The sequence below is a fragment of the Rhinopithecus roxellana genome, chromosome 20 (genome assembly GCF_007565055.1).
Source record: "Rhinopithecus roxellana isolate Shanxi Qingling chromosome 20, ASM756505v1, whole genome shotgun sequence".
Taxonomy (NCBI): Eukaryota; Metazoa; Chordata; class Mammalia; order Primates; family Cercopithecidae; genus Rhinopithecus; species Rhinopithecus roxellana.
This window is the reverse complement of record NC_044568.1, coordinates 11,212,588-11,227,326: the sequence shown is the minus strand read 5'-3', so window position 1 is coordinate 11,227,326 and position 14,739 is coordinate 11,212,588. Positions and strand designations below refer to the sequence as shown.

General features: G+C 43.3%; 1 pseudogene; it reads left to right on the top strand.

Annotated features, from left to right (window-relative positions):
- The first annotated feature begins 912 nt into the window (after positions 1 to 912).
- LOC104657932 lies at positions 913 to 8,415 on the top strand (annotated as a pseudogene).
- Positions 8,416 to 14,739: the final 6,324 nt, after the last annotated feature.

Sequence of the window (14,739 nt, the reverse complement as noted above, 5' to 3'; positions counted from 1 at the left end):
TGGCATGACTGGCCAGGCAGGAGGGGTGAGGAGAGTGGTGGGAAGGCCAGCGAGCAGTTCTAATAAAAAGGAGGGACCAGCATGCTGCAGGGCAGAAGAGGGGTAGAAGGGTAAGAGAGACAGCTTGGTGCCCTCTAAAGGTCAGTAAGGGCCAGGAAGTGTGGCCACTCTCAGGACATCTGGTCCAGAGGGGAGGGCAGAAGAAGAGGGGAGACAGGAGGGCCAAGGGATGGGGACTTGGGTGTGGGGTGCAGGCTGAGGGAGCAGTGGTGTAGGAGGAGAGAGCAGGATATAGGGAAAAAGAGGAGATGGTCAAAGGCACCACCCTGGGGGGAGGGCTGGGGCTGATGGATCTGGAATAGATATGAAGGGGCTTCCTCTAACAGAAGGAGGGAAACGTCATTTTCTGAACCCACGGGAAGGGAAGATGGTCTATTCAGAAGTGGTTCTAGGCTGGAGCAAACACTCCTGAGGCCTCAGTGGGCTCAGGGGCGAGGGACTCTGGAGGATGGAGGGTGTAGGGGAGGTGAGGGATCGTCTCTGAGAAGAATCGGAGAGGAAGCAGACCACAGACAACTAATACAGCTGCCAAGCTGCAGATGAGCTATGGGGAAGGGCTATGCAGTGTGGCAACAGGCTACAGGCTTTCCACCTCAGTCCCCTGCAGCTCCTTTAGGACAATGGATGATAGGGCTGGTCTAGGCTCAGGATTTTGCTGGACAGTTTTGGCAGACGAACAAAGATATAATCCCTTGAAGATGCTGAAGGTGTGACCTGGCATGAATGAACTCACCTCTCTACTCCTTCCCATCTCCTTCACCCCCCAAATCTAGGAAGGATGGAAGGACGTGAAGACAGAAAAAGACTCACGGGCTTGGAGATATCTATAGAGATCAGGGAATGCAGATGTCAATGGGTTGGCAAGCAGGGGTCACGGAGCTGGAAGAATTGTCCCCTGAGATACTGGAACATGCAGCAGCAGCTGAGGAGCAGATGCATGTGAGGATGATAAGGTGTGGCCAACAGTGCAGGGCTGAAATGCAGCAGAGGTGAATGTCACCATGAATGAGGTCCAGCGACTACATAGGCTAGGCCATCTGTCATGTGGACAGAGAAGTGATCAGGATGACAGTGGGACTGGGGAGTGAGAGGAAGATGTAGGGCTATGATAAGAGTCTCAGTGGAAAGGTTCCATTGAAGCCCCACCTGCAGAGAGGGGCAGTGATGCTTAGAAAGCAGAATTAATGACTGGGGAGAAAATCAACCAGGCTGCCCAATGTATGATATGGGGGGACCGGGAGAGCAAGGTGGGGATGTGCCGAGGAAAGGCTATCCCTGGGGGTGCACATGCTTTCAAATCTCTGCCACTAGATTCTAAGTAACTTCAGGGTCTTCATCTGTTTTGTCTCCCTCAAAGCACCTACTAGTGCCTTTTTCTGAAGAAGAACTCAAGTATTTGATAAATAAGCAAACAAATTTTCCAGTTTTGTTTCTAATGGAAGCAAATACATTAGCTTACAAATTTAGACTAACTGGGGAAAAATGGTCTATCTGAATTAGCAGGAAGTCTTTAATTAATAGGATCTATTTAAAGAAGCAAGGTCTTATTGCCTTCAAATGTCCACAAGAACATTTACTAATCAGATAATTTCCAAAAGGGTCTTGAAGTCCTGTTTCAATAAACAGAACAAAATATTTGCATTTAGCATCCTATTTATATATATATAAATGTGTGCTACAAAAATGGCTGAATCCACTGTCTTAGCAGGTAAGCATCTCTCCCCTTGTAATATTATTCATACAGTTAATTTCCATAGCAACCCCTCTTTTCTTGGGTTGTGAAATGCATGTGTCCAAATTAGCACACATTAGAAAGTCATGGCTCCAAATTAACAAAGTGGATTTGGACTACACCACATTGAATGATTCCCATGTGTGCGGGCAAGAAGTTTAAGAAAAGCCAAAGGAGACTGTGGACTCTGCTCCCACGTCATGAGGAGGTTCAGACCAGACCCTTCTAGTCCAACCTTGAGCTCAAATATTCTCTCAGTCACTAAAAGGTCAACTGTGTCTGGTTATTTTTTTCTAGTTTCAATGAAAACTTACTTGGTTTCAATAGAAGGAAGCCAAGAAAATCACCGTCTCCTGGGTCTGTGTCTAAGATCTTTGAAGGTGCAGCAATAGGCTTTTCAAAAAATACCTACACAAATAAATATTTCCACCGGACACATTATTGACACTCCAGTTCATGGATTGTATCTAAACTTAAAAGAGACTTTAACTGGAATTTCCCTATTGAAGACGAAATCCTATTCTCTCCATTATGATAGCAGATGAGGCCTCAAGAACAAGGCCAAAAGACTGTCACTGCATTGATCTGCAAACAGTCAATATGTTCTGTGAATAGAGGTATCGAGGAGACAGAATGCATTTTTGCTACCTAAATCTATAGCTACAGGTCAAGCTATTATCCTGGTAACAGTTCCATTAGGAGTAATGATGTGAAAAGAGGTATTGCATTAATGTACTGAGTTTTCTACTATGTTAATAGTGGGTCACTAAGAATCATAGTCGAATCATTTGCATTCATCTTTAGCATGCAATACATTCTAAAAAGAAATTCCCCTCCTTTCCTGTTTTAATATATGAAGAAGCAGCAAGGGCTAATTTTAAACGAGCCCCGATAATCTGAAAAAGTGGAATAAGATCAAAAATTAAACTAAATAAAAGATTTAAAGCATCTGCTTAATATAATTTGAGTCTCAAGGCACAGGTAGTATGTGAAGTCACCAGAGAAATGACAAATATTCAGTCTGATCCATACATGAATAATGGCTTTTCCCAGATGCCAGCATTCATTTGAACCCTGACCTTTAATTGTATATAAATAATAAATCAGCTGCTAGTGGCTGGGCAGACCCTTCCTTCAGAATGCTGCTCCTCGTGTAATCATCATCAAGTGAACGCAGCAGCATGTGGCGTGTCTGACAGGCTGAATGCGCCACTCTGTGAACAGGGCAGACTGGCCATGTTCCCCAAACAGCAATCTATCCACACTGTCGTTCTCCTGAGGGACTTTTAATTTGGGTTTTTCTGGCTGGCTGTGCAGGGAAAAGCAGAATGTGGCACGGACTTTGAAAGGAAGTCACTGTGTCTAGCAGACACTTTAAGAAGGAGGGGTAGTTTGGAAGAGCTTTCACGTTGCTGTGAAATCCTCTAAGAACTCTGACCGGCAGTCACAGCCCAGCTTCAGCTTTGATGACTCAGTTTTAACTTGTGGTCAAATCAAGGTTTACATCATGCAAGGAAATCAAGGTTTACAGCACGCAAAACTGAAAACCAGGTCTTCATTAGATCTGCCAAACTCCTAGAGCTCACAAGGGGCAAGGGACAATAGTCTCTGCAGTCAGGTCCCAGGGGACAAGCAGAGGGACCCAACTGGGGACCACTTGCAGCCAGGGATGTACAGAGGTAGAGGGAGTCATAGGAGGCAGACGGCCCACACGCCTGAGTGAGTGGACCACAACCGGGGTCCCTCCCACTCTCTTTCCTTTTACTGTCTTAGAGCTATCATTTGAGACTCCCCATGTGGTAGGCAGTTTATACACATCTCATTTAATCTCTCAACAGCCAGTGGGGGGTAGGTATTGTGCTCCTAAATTACCAATGACAAAATTCAAGTATGGGCAGCTTAAATAACTGGCTTCAGACTGCATAGCTAACAGGAGTTATTTTCCAAATAAATGACTTATGTTTACAGTTGTATTTGTGCACACAGGGATTGTAAATGAAAAATGGTTGAATTGTAAACATAAGCAAACCCATAGCTAAGTGCATCCTCCCATGTTAAACTTGAGAATGCTGGGTGTTACTTTCAACCTCACAAAACAGACTTGAATATAAACAGGCTAAATGCCCCCCAATTAAAAGGTAGAGTAGCAACTTGGGTAAAGAAGCAAGATTCAACTATATCTTCAAGAGACCCATCTTGGATACAATAACATTCACAGGCTTGAAATAAAGGGATGGAGAAAAATCTACCAAGCAAAAGGAAAACTAATAAAGCAGGGGTTGCTATTCAAATTTCAGTCAAAACAGACCTCAAACCAACAAAGAACAAAAAAGACAAAGAAGGACATAATGAAAAACACCTGTCCTTAATATATATGCACCCAATACAGGAGCACCCAGATTCATAAAGCAGGATCTTACAGCCTTACAAAAAGACTGAGATAATCACACAAAAGTAGTGGGAGACTTCAATACCCCATTGACAATATTAGACAGATCATCGAGGCAGAAAGCTAACAAAGATATTTGGGACCTTAACACCTACCTAATGGTCCTAATAGACTTCTGGAGCACTCTCCACCCCAAAACAACAGAATACACCTTCTTCTTATCTGCACATGGCACATAATCTAAAATTGAACAGACATTCAGCCATAAAACAATCCTTAGCAAATTTTTAAAAACCAAAAGCATACCACACACACTCTAAAAACATACTGCAATAAAACAGAAATAAAACAGTACTAAGAAAATCTCTAACAACCATACCATTACATGGAACTCAAACAACCTGCTCCTGAATGACTTTAGGGTAAAAAATAAAATTAAGGAATAAATGTAGAAAATCTTTGAAAATAATGGGAAATAATTTGAAAGAATAAATAAGATTAATAGACTGCTAGTTAGACCAATGAGAAAAATCCAAGATTCAAAAGAGAAGATCTAAATAAACATGATAAATGACACAGGGGACATTACCACCTACCCCACAGAAATACAAAACTACTGAGATTTAAAAAACACGCACACACACACACATGCACACAAAACTTCTGTGCAAACACAAACTACAAAACAGAAGAATTGGATAAATTTCCTGGAAACCTACAACCTCCCAAGATTTAACTAGGAAGAAATTGAATTCCTTAACAGACTTAAAATGAGTTCTGATATTGAATCAGTAGTAAAAAGCCTACCAACTAGAAAAATCCCAGGACCAGATGAATTCACAACCAAATTTTACCAGTTGTATAAAGAAGATCTAGTAAGATTCCTACTAAAACTATTTCAAAAATTGAGTAGGAGTGCTGGGTCCCTAGCTCTGGGGGAAATTCAAGCAGGATACTCAAGCAGACCTGTGGAGGGGTCTAGGTGGAAAGGAACACAGACCTCCTGCCAATAGCCATGTAACTGAGTCATCTTACAAGGGGATCCTCCAACCCCAGTCAAGTCTTTCAATGACATCACCCTTGACTAAAATCTGATTTAAAACTCATGAGAGATCTGAAGTCATAACTCTACAGCCAAGTTGCTCTCAAATTTCTGATCCATAGAAACCATGACAGATAATAAAATTATTTAACCAAGCTATTGAATTTTAGGGAAATTTGTTATATAACATTAGATAACTGTTATAGCTCCACCCTCATTACTTAATCACCTCCCAAATACCCCACCTCCAAATGCCATCACACTGGGTGTTAGGTTTCAACATATGAATTTTGGGGGAAAGGCATAAACATTCATCCTATAGCAAAATAAAATCATGGTATGTAAAAGCATTAAGAGAAAGGAGATTTTATGTATTTTGTGATTCACATGTTGACTTAACAAAATATGTCAAGTAAAAGTGTGCAGAAATACTACAAGATGAATATTTTATAACACTTTATAAAATAAGTATGTCATTTAATAAGACTGTCATATTTCTCTTTAAATTGCCTTCACATATTTTTCACTTATCTCATTTTTCTTAAAAATTATGTTAATTAGGAGAATGGCATGAACCCAGGAGGCAGAGCTTGCAGTGAGCTGAGATCCGGCCACTGCACTCCAGCCTGGGCGACAGAGTGAGACTCCATCTCAAAAAAAAAAAAAATTATGTTAATTATTTAGTGTGATTGTTTTAACAGGTGTTCAGAACCAGGTCATTATATTTATTATATTTCAATTTGTAGAAACAAGTCTCAGGATGATGAGTTTAGGGTAAAACTCAGCTAATAAACTTCTATTTCCAAGTGTAAACTAAGGAGTAGTGTCCCCTCGCCCTTTTTCCAGTCTTCTTCTGGTTTCAGTTGCTTCTCATTCTCACCATCACTGTGTGTCATGATGAGTACTGGCATTATCATCATCTTCCCTAACAAATATTATTCTGATTTTTCTGTATGAACAAACTTGGATAAAGCACAAAAGACTCTTTAAAAGTACAAGTAACCTCTTTAACCTTCGGTTGACTCCTTTTCTACTTAATATTATTGACAGTATGCTTCTTAAAATAAAGTAATTTTCTTAATTTATCTTTCACTTTTTGATGAGGTGGAGTAATTCAACTAAAAATTGGAACTATTTATCCATAATGATAATGAGATGCCCATAAATGTATCTTTAAGGTATTTATCATAGAGCAACATGAATGTCAAAATACCATCTGTTAGTGAATCATTGTTCTTTAAAAGATTAGTGATGGTTGTGTCGTCTTTTGGGGAATACTTTGAAATACTGGTTACAGATAGCTCTTTATAATTTGAAAAACATAAAACAGTAATAAATTAACAGCTAAAATTCTAAAATATATTACATACAGAAAGGAGAATTAAATGAAGCAATGACTCACATATTCAGCATTTTGGGGAAACTCATACAAGGGAATTTTCTAGGATGAATATATTTTTGAAGTAATCAAATTTAAAGAATTGTAACTGTTGGCTTTTCTTCGTTTCTTAAACATTATACACTAAAATCATGTCAGAAGTATACCATATTCTAACATAAAATAGTTCCGTCTCTACTGAAGGTTAATCTCCTGACAGTGTGACTATTTAATACAGATAGAGATTTGTGATCGCTGCTTCCAATTTGCTGTGAATCGAGAAATTTTCAGTATCACTGGAATTCAGCATAAACGGATGCTCTGAATGATGACCTGAAGGCAGGGATGCTGGAGCATAAGTTAGAATTTTGCTATAACATCGGATGTATTAAAATATGTATCTTTTGGTTTACATTTATTACATAAGCAGTTCTAGCAACCTTATTTCTTATCTTCCCTTCAGTTAACTCAGAGATGTTCCCTGACTACTCTGTTTTTCTTGGTAGTTATCTGAGCTGTTTAATCTTTCAGACAACCAGATTGTGTCTGAACATATGTATGTGTTTGTGACGCATGCACACGTCACAGTGAGCTGTTGTGTGTGCATACGTGTGTGTGTAGATGGTTAACAGGCACCAATGACAGCCTGTCTGGGTGCAAGCAGGCCAAGCCCCACTCCTCAAGATGGAGGAGGAGCTGCTGGCCCCCGCGGGGACTCCCCAGCAGGCCACTGGGGGAAGCCCCACGACCCAAACAGCAGGTGGAGAGCAGCAGCAGGCCAGAGACCAACTACAGCTAGAAACTGCGGAGCTCCAGGGGCCAGACTTCCTAGAGCAGAAGAGCTGGGGAACCCCGCCCCTGCTGATCTCACTGCACACAGCCTAGGGCCCCACCCGCCGAGGAATCCGGAACTTTCTCCTGCCACCTCTCCTGGCTACCAGGCCAAGAGAGTGGTCTCTGAGGAGCCAGCCAGGAAGGCAAGGCGAGGCCGGCGGAGAAGCATGCCCAGCCTGTAGAAGCAGAGACTTCGGGGGAACCGCGCTAGGCCCCGCCGGAGGCCCCAGCGCCCAGCACCGCAGGAGCTGGAGAAGCCGCTGAGCACCAGGTGGCGCAGGCGCGGTTCCTCCAGGGCGCCCGCAGGCAGGCGGCTGGGTGGGCTGTGCCGGGATCCTGGAGCGGCTCCTGGCCCCGCTCAGGCAGGGCCTCCAGAGACAGCTCATGCAGTAGATCCGCAGCCCCGGGGACCTTAGGTACCGCTGCGGTTGCAGCCCTCGCTCAGCCCCGAGCGCGTTAGCCCTGGCCCAGCCAGCTGCCCCTGCTGAACCCGCGCCCGGCGCTCCGGCTGTTTGCCCGGGTCCCTGCCGACCCCGCGAGCTCGGGCTCCCGGTTCCTGTCCCAGCCTGCACCCGCTCCAGCGCCCCCCACTCCGCAGCGGCTCCTCCTGACTCTTAGCCTTGGCCACCCCCAGCGCAGAACCAACCTCGCCCCTGCCTCCAGCGTCGCGGGTCGCCCCTCTTGAGATCAGCGCCAAGCCTGCCAAGCCTTCTTCTGCCTCAGCCCTCCTGGCAGCGCCTTCCCTGCCCGCTGGTCGGCATCGCGCCACAGTCAGTGTCTCCTGTAGCTGTCCCCCTGGCGAAGCGCTGCAAGGGCCAGCGCCCAACCTGTCGCTGCGGAAGACCCGGGCACAGAACCTGCCCTGGTGCTGGGCAAGCGCTTCCGCCCCAAGTTCCTGGCCCGGGCAACCTGGAGGAGCCCAGGAAATAGCGCTCAGGACCCAGAGGCTGGACAGCCCGCCCGCCTGCCCCGGCCACTAGTCGCCAGGACCTGACCACCGCCCCCGCCGCCTACGCCGGTCGGCAAAGAAAGTCCCCTTTTAGCCTGCAGTTCATCAGTAGAGAGGAGGGCCCTCCACAGGCCAGCGCGGGTCTCCAGCGCCGCGCACACCATGATCACAGGTGGAGCTCAAGGTCACCACGAGGCCATCAGGCCGGGCAGGGCCCGATGCTGCGGGGGGAGTCCAGGACACCGCTGGACTTAAGACAGGGATGGGCCCGGGCTTCGCGCCGCTGCTGCCCCCTCCCCTGTGGCGCCGCGGGTGCCCTGCAGCTCCAGGAGGGCACCCACACTGGGGAGAAGCCATTCAGCGGCGCCATCTGAGGCAGGGCCTTCACCACCAAGGGCAACCTCCAGGTACACTTGGCACTAACATGTGGAATAAGGACCCTCATGCCCTCCCCCAAGGCGAGCTGCCTTGGTGGAACAGTCCCTGACTCTGCTAGGGGGTGATGGCCTGAAGTTCTCTGAAACATTCCAGAAGGATCTGGCAGCCCGAATAATGAATGGAGACCCCAATTTTTGGAAACAGCCTGCTGCAGCTCTCTCCCAGGAGCTTGCCATAAAGAACAATGAGATTTCCATCATTCAGAACAGAGGCTTTTCCCAGATCCCTGAAAGTTTTGGCTGCTGCACCATCCCTCTGGGTACCCTAGGATGCAAAACGCGCAAAACAGCCCTCCCATTGTCAGCTTGGACAAAGCACCTCAGCAGCCTGCACAGCAGGCAGCGTCCATTCGCCAGGTCACCCAGGAGAACAAGGAGAGGGTATAAACTAGCTGAACACATGGGACTCGGGTCCTTCCACAGTGAATCTGACTGTTCTTGAGAACTCTGCAAACTTTTAAGTAAAAAAAAAAAAAAAAAAGTGACTGGAAAACGGCCGCAGGAACAGAAAGCGCCCAGACAATCCTCACTTTTTTTCTCTTAAAACCTAATAGTCCCTAGAGGGAGAAAGGGCGTCCCCTGCAGTACTCCAGTGAAACTCACTTGCTGGTTTTGCTCGAATTAGACACTTGAACTATGTGTTTAGAACTCTTCATCTTAAAAGAAGTGGTTTAGTAGTCCAAATGCTGTGTACTATGACGGTGTCTTCCTCTGACGTATTTATAATGTTAAGATTATGTGGGCAACAGGCAATACAATAGCCCCAACCTTAAATAAAGTTTACTTCGGAATACATCTGGCTAGGTAAACTTTTTAAAGCAAGATTTGTTTTACTATAAGTAAGTGGATTATTTCAATGCAATGTGAAGTTCTATTGGGAAAGATAGCATGCTTTGTGTGTACAAGTACCTGTCAGTAACAAGCTTTTTCTTAAAATTTAAATGTTTGTAGCTGCTTTGCGGACAGTTATTTTCTAGTGTGGTCTGTAGCCCAATGATTAGAGAACAAGTTACAGACAAAATATCATCATCAGTTATTGACAATATTATAAGCAGTTGTGAGTAAATATTTAACATTATTAAAACTATGCAATAATAAGACAGTATTTCCGGGCGGGCACGGTAGCTCACACCTATAATCCCAGCACTTTGGGAGGCTGAGGCAGGGGGCTCACCTGAGGTCAGGAGTTGGAGACCAACCTGGCCAACATGGTGAAACCCTGGCTCTACTAAAAATACAAAAAATTAGCTGGTGTGGTGGCAGGCACCTGTAATCCCAGCTACTCCAGAAGCTGAGGCATGAGAATCTCTTAAACCTAAGAGGCAGAGGTTGCAGACCACACCACTGCACTCCAGCCTGGGGGATAACGTGTGACTCTGTCTCAAAAAAAAAAAAAAAGATACTGTTTCTGTAATGTGATTGCAAACTTTTAATGTATGCTATTGGACTTTTTATATTTTGTATTCGAAAGGTTTGTTTATAATTTGAACATTTAAAATTATGTAAAGTATTTCATGAATCATGCTCTAAGGAAAATGAAAAAAACAATGTTTTGTTTGTCTTAAGATAAAACAATATTAGAAATCTATGCTACTTTACCAGAAGAGCCACCAAAACTTGTTAGCTCCTCAATACAATAGGGGCTGCTGTTTCTTAAAATGATTTAATTTTTCTACAAAGCCCATTTAAAAACTGTGATCATCCCTAATGAAACTTTGATGAATTAATCTTAGGACTGTGACATCAGTACAAGTCAGGAAGGAACTAGGACAACACTGTTACATTTTACTGTAAGCGGGTCTGTCTCTCTCTCCTATTCCACAGACAAGATTGTAGCTGTCTGGTAGCACTGATCATGTGGACAGTTAACCTGAGAAAAATAGCCAGTGTCTGGCATTATAATCACTCATAGCCTTTACATTTTCTGGGTTCCTGATTTATTTATTATCTTTTCAGATGAAAGCAAAACACAATGTCCTCTGATTTTCAGAACAGAGTCTAATGCTGATGGCCTCTCCATTGCATCCAGTGAGAAAAGAGGCCAGGTCACTGGGGCAGGCTGCATCAAAACTTGAACAGAAGTGTTGTGTGTATCACCTCATTTTCACACATTTCAAGTGTGCTGGCACCTGACATTATAAACTTCCAACAACAGAATTGTTCAAGAGATGTTCAAGAGATATTCGAGTAGCTGAGTGACAGTGCAAGGAGGTGCATGGTTCCTGAAGAAAGAATCAGACAGTGAAGTCTTCTCAATTGAGACAGACAAATAATCTCTTTCTCACATAACTACAGCGATAACAGAAAATATTGTAAGAGGATGAGCTATTTCTGCCAGTGCATCATCTTTGTAACTAAAAAGTTACAAAGACTCATTAGCTCTTTACTTCTGTTGGAAGTTAACATTGAGCTCTAAAGCTGTTTTTCATGGTTTTGAGATGTAACTCCCCGTTGTCATACCGCATGTTGTTCCCCATGTTTTCATAAGATGAGGAATTGGGGGTTTTGCAAGTATTGGGAAAAGAAAACTGAGGTGGCTTAATGTTGCTATGTTTCAGAAGTTGAATGTTTTATTATTTACCTGTTTTTTTTTTTTGTATGATTTTTTTGGTTGGTATTTGGTACCATGTAGTGCTATATCTTCTCCCAAAAAAATGTGTATTTAATTTAGCAAAGAAATACAGTATGGTAAATAAGATGGCTCACGAAGGTGCATCCTATATTCAGAGATAAGCCATCCCTCTCTGACAGTGAAGAGAGACACTATGTTTATACCGTAATACCATGTAGAGCTAGGGCTTCCCTGATCTAGCTGGGAATTGTTACCTAGACCCAATATTGTTTATTATTAAATCTTGTGGCTTGAAACATCTACTGAGTGAAATGGATGTCTTAGTCTAGGTTACTATTTTTGACATATGTAATTGAAAAAAATGCAGGATGTATATTTTAATTTTTTTAAATTTACCATTTTATTTCAAGTCATTGTACCAAGCTCATGAAATGTTTTACTATTTGTCAGAAAAGTGAGGTTATGGCACATGCATTCTAAGATTTAATACATTGTTTTTAGGGAGGTTGAAATACAGTATCCTGAATCTTAAATATTATAGAACTTTTAAACAATTTGGCTTAGTTGGAGAAGGCTGGGGTATATTTAAGAATGTCATGTGTTCTACATTACTCCTTAAGAAACAGATTTTTAGGCTGGGTGTGGTGGCTCATGCCCATAATCCCAACACTTTGGGAGACCAAGGCAGGAGGATTGCTTGAGGCCAGGAGTTCGAGACCAGCTTAGGCAACAGAGCAAGACCTGGTCTCTATAACAAAAGAAATAAAAAAAAGAAACACGGTTTTGAGATAATAGTGATAACACTTGATTCTGTTACATATCACACTAAGACTAATTGAAGGTAAGGAAAATTGGTTCTGGAGGTAACAGAGACAAAGTAGACAGAGCACATTGATTTCTGATGTAACACATAGTGTTTGAGGAAAGTGTTTATAGAAAATGAAGCCAAAGTACTTTATTTTACGGAAATACCTTTTAATAACCCCACTGTTAGATTAATAAAGCTTTTTTTTTTTTTTTTTTAGATGGATTCTCACTCTGTCACACAGGCTGGAGTGCAGTAGTATGATCTTGGCTCACTGCAAGCTATGCCTCCCAGGTTCACGTCATTCTCCCACCTCAGTCTCCCAAGTAGCTGGGACTACAGGTGCCCATCACCATGGCCAGCTAATTTTTTGCATTTTTAGTAGAGACAGCGTTTCACCGTATTAGCCAGGATGGTCTTGATCTCCTGATCTTGTGATCTGCCCTCCTCGGTCTCCCAAAATGCTGGGATTACAGGTGTGATTCAAAGCAAATGGTACTCATCATTTGGAGTCTGAATGTCCCAGTTCACAGGGTTACTTCTAAAACGTAGAGCACATGCAGCCTTCTGATCAAAGGAGAGTGAGGCGACTACCCCTGCCAGGGCTCAGTTTAGCCCCAGAACCCCATGGCAGCCCATGGTCTTGGTCTATGCTGTGGGAGCAGTACAGGATTTATTCACTCAATAAACATTCACTAGGGGCTTACCATGCCATGAATCCTAGGGGTCTACAGAACACATCCAGCTGACACCCTCTTCTACAGTAGACCTTCAGTTATTCAAAGACTACTCTCATTTTTTCACTGAAATGTCAGTCATTCTCAGGATGAACATCACTTGTTTCTTTAACCAGTCCTCACTTATTGTTGTTTTCAGTTCCTTCGTAATCCAGCAGTCATGGAAGGAAATAGGAGAAGGTGGGAGAGGGTTTTCCAGTCACTGAATGGCAGTTAGGCTTCCAATACCAAGGACTTTGGGAAGCAGGCCATACCCTTTCAAGGAGTGCATTATAAATGCAGTAATTCACACAAGTATTAAACATTACAACATATATGGACTGTAAGTTTTTGTGGCTAGAGGACTCACTGGTATATTCATGGGGAAGTGAATGCTTTTGTGAGTTTCTGATCCTGCAGAAACACTTTGGGACCACATTAGGCTGCATCACATTGACTATCTCGTGTTATTTCTCAAAATAGTCATAGATTCCATGTGCTTAAATCACCCATTTTAAAAGCAAAGCCAAGTGGCCGGGCGCGGTGGCTCAAGCCTGTAATCCCAGCACTTTGGGAGGCCGAGACGGGCGGATCACGAGGTCAGGAGATCGAGACCATCCTGGCTAACACAGTGAAACCCCGTCTCTACTAAAAAATACAAAAAACTAGCCGGACGAGGTGGCGGGCGCCTGTAGTCCCAGCTACTCGGGAGGCTGAGGCAGGAGAATGGCGTGAACCTGGGAGGCGGAGTTTGCAGTGAGCTGAGATCCGGCCACTGCACTCCAGCCTGGGCGACAGAGCGAGACTCTGTCTCAAAAAAAAAAACAAAAAAATAAAATAAAATAAAATAAAAAAGCAAAGCCAAATTTATTTCCTATGACCAATATGACTATATTATTTCCACATTTCCTGTAACCACAGGAACACCTCAGGGCATCACTAAAGAAGTAAATTATGGTTTTGACAAGTATCCACTAATACAGAATCGTTGAATGCTAGAGCTGGTCAGGGCTTTTAAAAATCATCTATTCCAATGCTGATAATTTGCAAAGAAAGGGCTGAGAATCATAGTGATTACATAACCCGCCCAAAGTCACAACAGTAGTTAAGTAACCACATTGGGACTCATAACTCCGTATCTTGAATTCTAGACCAGAGCTCTCTATTCTAAAGCAATGTTAGAGGTACTCTTTTTAATTATAATAATAAGTAAATTTTTATGCAGACTGGGTCTCACTGTGTTGGCCAGCCTGGACTCGAACTCCTGGCCTTAAGTGATTCACCCGCTTTGGCCTTCCACATTGCTGGGATTACAGGCAAGAACCACCTCACACCTGGCCTTTGGAGGGACTCTTGCTTTGTGTGTTTGGGCTGGTCTTCCTGTGTAGTCAGTATGATGTTTCTGCAGTGTACTTTGGGACCTTTCTGCACAAATTCAGTAGATCCTGTGATTTTTTTTATGTAATAAAATGTGTTACATATAAATTTGCAATAAAAAAGCTAGACAATTCACAGTAACCAATGGCCTAGAAAATTTCATTACTTCCTGTTTGCAGATGACATGATTGTGTATTTAGAAAACCCCATCGTCTCAGCCCAAAAGCTCCTTAAGCTGATAAGCAACTTCAGCAAAGTCTCAGGATACAAAATTAATGTGCAAAAATCACAAGCATTCTTATACACCAGTAACAGACAAGCAGAGAGCCAAATCAGGAATGAACTTCCATTCACAATTGCTTCAAAGAGAATAAAATACCTAGGAATCCAACTTACAAGGGATGTAAAGGACCTCTTCAAGGAGAACTACAAACCACTGCTCAGTGAA